Source organism: Berghia stephanieae, unplaced genomic scaffold (genome assembly GCF_034508935.2).
Source record: "Berghia stephanieae isolate SIO BIC M18660-M18661 unplaced genomic scaffold, UCSD_Bste_1.3 scaffold667, whole genome shotgun sequence".
Taxonomy (NCBI): Eukaryota; Metazoa; Mollusca; class Gastropoda; order Nudibranchia; family Aeolidiidae; genus Berghia; species Berghia stephanieae.
Genome location: NW_027628255.1, coordinates 12,501 through 18,062, shown reverse-complemented (window position 1 = coordinate 18,062; position 5,562 = coordinate 12,501).

The window sequence follows — 5,562 nt, the reverse complement described above, 5'->3', positions numbered from 1 at the left end:
TCAGACATAAAATTGGCATTTGGTTTGAGATTATTTCCCATTAAAAATGGCCCCATCCCAAATTTTTGGGGTTTTATCAGACCTAAAAAGAAAGTACACGTTGGTCTGTATTTTTTACATAAATATATATATATATATATATAAAAATTATATATTTTATATATATAAAATAATATAAAAAAAATTGTTCCTTGATCTTTTACAATTTTCCCCTTTGAGGGTTTTCTATCATTCAAACTTTCTCCCTGTATCTTGAAAAAATCTTTTATGCTATAAATTTAAATTTTGACACTTTGGCCCGGGGGTTTTCTGTCACGCTTTTCTGTTTTCACTCTTCGGGAAAAAAAAAAAAAAAACAAAAAATTTTTTTTAAAAATTTAGCCAAAAAAACCCTTTTAACATCATATATCCATCAAAATTACTCTACCCAAAAACTTGGTTAAAAATTTTTTTTTAAAAAACCTAAAAAACTTCTCCCATTTTTAGATATTCTGAGACTTGAGGGTGATTAAAATTTAATTTGATCGAGTCATATGTAAAAAATTTAAAAAATTTTTGGCCAAAAAAAAAAAAAAAAAAAAAAAAAAAAGAAATTTTTTTTGGGTTTTTGTGATTAAAAAAAAAAAAAGTTTGGCAGTTTTGTGTATCATGAAACAGACAAGCGGTAATCGTTAGCAATTTTCTCTCAAACAGCCGTAGGTGAAAGGGATGGGGTAGGGAGAAAGGAAATAGAGGGAGGAAGAGAAAGAGCAAGAGAGAGAGAGAGAGAGAGAGAGAGAGAGAGAGAGAGAAAGAGCGAGAAAGAGAGAGAGTAACAGAGAGAGGCAGAGAGAGAAAGGACCGAGAGAGACAGAGTGAGAGAGAGAGTCACACAGAGAGATAGTCACAGAGAGAGCGAGACAGAGATAGGCAGATAGACAGAGAGATAGAGAGGGACTAAACTGAAGGGAGGGCGGGGGGGGGGGGGGAGAGAATGTGTACATACATGGAAATTTAACATATTATATTATTGCAGTACCAATTATGTTTCGTGAAGGCTATGCCGGTAACCTTTCATATTTAGCAGCTCTCAATTTAATTGACAAGATCGTTATTTCCCCTCGTTTAAAACAAATAGGATAAGTGTCTGTTGCCATACACCTTGACATTTTGATGGATAGTGTCGCGAGCATTCGCTTGTGTGCACAGTTTATGTCAGAAACTTGAGGTAGAGATTGCTACATTCACTTGTATAGATAGTATACGCTTGGCTAAGAAGCTCATAACATTGCCATCCGGAAGTATAACGGACCAACACACAAAACTGTGTGTATCCATGAATGATTACAGTGCGGTTGATACAGTTTAGTGAGAATCACTCACAAACGCGGATGACAAAATACAATAACAAAGGTTTGAGTGACGTCATCTTCGTTCTATCTATAGATAGTTCGAAGTTGACGTCACTGTGGTCTTTTTTATTGGTTTTTGCCATCCGCGTTTATGAGTAGTTCTCACAAAACTGTATTAACCAGACTATAAAAGTTCATGGTTACACATGGTTTTGTGTGTTGGTCCGTTATACTTCCGGATGGCAATGTTGTGAATTTCTTAGCCAAGCGCCTACTATCAATAGAACAGCGTGGCTCAGCGGTACGGTCTTTGTTTCGTATGCAAAAGATACCCGAGTTCGACTACCCTCCCCCCACCATCCCTCCCTCCTCGTTGTGTGGCCTTGTTCAGCAAGAGCAAGTCCCCACCTTGCCCTAGGTCAATTTGCGGCCCTGCACTGCGGCTGACGCCTGGGTTATTCCTGTCTTCCCTTGGAATAGACCCTAAAGACAAATTATTTCCCCTTGGGGATGAATAAAGGGAGTTTATTTATTGTTTATCTTTATTTAATATATACGGTCTGAGGCAGAAATTGTAGGGAGATGATGTTACTACTATCACTTGCATACGAATTATTTCATAATCTTTATTGACAAATTGTTACATTCAATTATACACGGTTTAATCCATACAATGCAGTCATAGATTGTTACATTCGAACATTTAAAGGTTTTAACCGTCTCCATACCAACTATAGGAAAATCGTCACATTCGTTACGATACAACCAACATTTTTCTTATTCAAATTTCTCTTGTACACAATAAAATTTAAAGAAAATGGGCAGTGTGTTGTGGAGCATGTTTTACTAAAGAAATTATTTATCGCAAGAACTTACTGCTATTGTGTTCGAGTGATAAAAAATATATTTTAGTGTTAGTTGGGTTTGAAGTTTTGGGGAAAATCCTGAAAATGGCTGGTAAGGAGAGAGTTAAACCATAAACTTTAAATAGGTGCGGCTATGTGGCCTTGTCGTGTGACACTCGCGTAGAAATATAGTACATTTGTGCGGCTATGTGGTTTGGTGGTATGACACTCGCTTTCGGATCGGAAGGTCCTGGGTTCGAGCCTGGCTCAGCGCATAGTTGAGTCGCTGGAAAAGACTTTTTACTCACATTCTCTCACCATAATCAGGTGTAAAATGAGTACTTGACCGTTAACAGCGTTGTCTCTGTCCGAAAATGGTGATATCGCCTAACAGACGTCATGTCTCGTCCAACTTGTTAAGTGTTGCTTGTACAGCGCTTTGAGCACGTTTAGTGGATAATGCCCTATATAAAAGCTCTTTTTTCTCTACATTCTGAATAAAAACAAAACAATAAACAAACCCTAAGAACCAATTTTGAATTTCGTTAACTCGATGTGTAAACATCGTAGGGAAAATGTTTACAATTTGGCTACTTTGTACGAGAGAAAGAAAAAAAAAGGAGCAAAACTAGTGCAGTTGAATTATATCGAGCAAATTTGACCGGTAATCAGAAGGTCTGAGGTTCGATCCCCCAGTCGAGGTAGACTGACTTTTTGGAATAGTTTTTTTTTTTTTTTTTGTATTTTTCTTTCTTGCTTTGTCTGGCACCTTTCATGCACACAACTTGTTCAATTCTTTATCTAAAATCTTTGAACTTTCTTGCATAGTTTATTAAATCACTCAACCCTAACACTGACTTTATCCGTAGTTAATCCGGGTTACTTTTACCCCATGCCTATTTCTTACATTTTTTTTTCTGAGACAAATTATAGGCGTTGTATCAAAGCTAATGTTTTTAGTTTTTGCATGGTAACACACTCAACCCTATCACCGACTATATCCGTAGTTTACCCAGGTTACTTTTACCCCATGCCTATTTATTAAATTTCTCTGAGACAAATTATAGGCGTAGTACCAAAGCTAATGTTTTTGGTTTTTGCATGTCAATGATAGTTGAATAAAACCATCTATGTACATGACCATTTTTGATATTTTTTTTTCCAATTTTGAAAAGTAGCAAAAGTCTCTAGGATTGAGTGAGTTAAGCCTAAACATCAAGGAACTGAAGCACCGAAACTATCGGGAGATTCTTTAAAAACTCAACTATATCAGTTTGAAAAGGATGAAAATCATTTTTACATACATATACTTAACAATATTATTCAACAGTCGTAACGTCACTTCCTTCCAAATGACGCATGGTACCTTAGTAACACTGGCTCTAAACTATCGGAACAATGGCGGACGCCCGTATGAAATATTTCCCCGGCGAGCATAAAAGCGTATCCAGAGGGAAAAAAAACTCATAAATTTGATCATGTTTTGACTTTTACACATTCTGATCACAAGACATATGAAAAGTTCTAGCCAGCATGAAGAATAAAAAGTAATGATTTTCTTTGTTTAGAACCAAGATGGCCGCCGTTGCCGGGCGGCGTGACATCAGACTATTGAATCCAATTAGCCAAGCCATCTACCTTTATCAATCAATCATCAAAACAACCATACATAGCAGTGTTCAAATCCACAATTTGATGATCACTGTGAACTTTCGAAGATCTAGATTAAAGCTATCAGCCAATGGAAATCAATGAATGTTATGACGTCACGAGTTAGTCAAACGCGTGTTGTTGTTGTTGCTGTTGTTTTGTTTTTGTTTTTTTTTTTTTTGCAGTTTTTTGTTGCTGTTATAGTTGTTTTTGTTGTTGTTATTTTGTTATTGTTGTTATTATTGTTGTTGCTGTTATTGTTTGATTTCGCATAGCGAGTCTCAGCCAAACAATAGTTGTCTAATTATAGGTTTGTAGATAAAGAAAAAAAAAATCAAAATTACTGAGATTATGAACCAGTTTACGGTCGTACTATGGAAACTCGTGCGGCTATGTGGTCTAGTGGTATGACACTCGCTTTCGGATCGGAAGGTCCTGGGTTCGAGCTTCGCTCGGCGCATAGTTGAGTCCTTGGAGAAGGCTCTTTACTCACATTCTCTCACCGTGCTCATGTGTAAAACGAGTACCTGGCCGTTAACAGCGTTGTCTCTGTCCCAAAAATTTGTAACATCGCCTGACAGGCGTCATGTCTCGTCCTACATGTTATGTGTTGCTGTTGGCCAGGGAACACCTTGTAAGCGCTTTGAGCACGTTTAATGGATATTGCGCTATATAAAAAAAAGCTCTCAGCTCAATTAAAAAAAAATCTGGCCAGAAAACTCCTCCTTCAAATATCCATCGATTAAAATAACCCTCATCTTGGCAAAAACTCTCAAACCTGGGAAGTCGCGAAGTATTCTTTAAAGCCCCAAATTTGAGAGAGTTTTTTGGGGGTTATATTTTTGCCAAGATGAGAGTCATTTAAATCGTTTGTAGTTGAAGGACGAGTTTTCTGGCCAAATTTAGAAATACATGTCTATCAAGAGCATAGCGATTAGCTGGTTCGAGGATTATTTAGTTGTTCTTCTGTTTGTTTCCTTATATAGATTTTTTTTTAAAGCAAGGTGCACAATAGGATTCAATAGTCGTAGCGTCACTTCCTTCCTAATGACGCATGGTAACTTAGTAACTGGCTCTAAACTATCGGAACAATGGCGGACGCCTTTATGAAATATTTCTCCGACGAGCATAAAAGTGTTTCCAGAGGAGAAAAACATTATAAATATGATCTTGTTTTGACTTTTATACATTCTGATCACAAGACATATGAAAGGTTCTAGTCAGCTTGGAGAATAAAAAGTAATGATTTTCTTTGTTTAGAACCAAGATGGCCGCCGTTGCCGGGCGGCGTGACATCAGACTACTGAATCCAATTGATCAGCTAAGCTGTCGGGGTAAACATGTTTACACAGTGGATCAAGAGAATAATGAATGACAACGGTAGATGTTTAATAAATTGTTGAAATAGCTAGAAAAAGTGTTGATTGTTATTTTTGTTATTATTGTTATTATTATTATTATTATTATTATTATTATTATTATTATTATTATTATTATTATTATTATTATTATTATTATTATTATTATTATTATTGTTGTTGTTATTGTTATTATTAATATATAATGATTTGAGTATTTTACCTAAACCCATGACATCAATGCCACTTTTTTTGAAAATTTCAGAAGTATTGAAATATTGCATTTTTCTATTAACTCACTCAACCCTAGAGATTTTTGCTACTTTTCGAAATTGGAAAAATTGTATTAAAAATTAGCATGTACAGAGATAGTTTTAT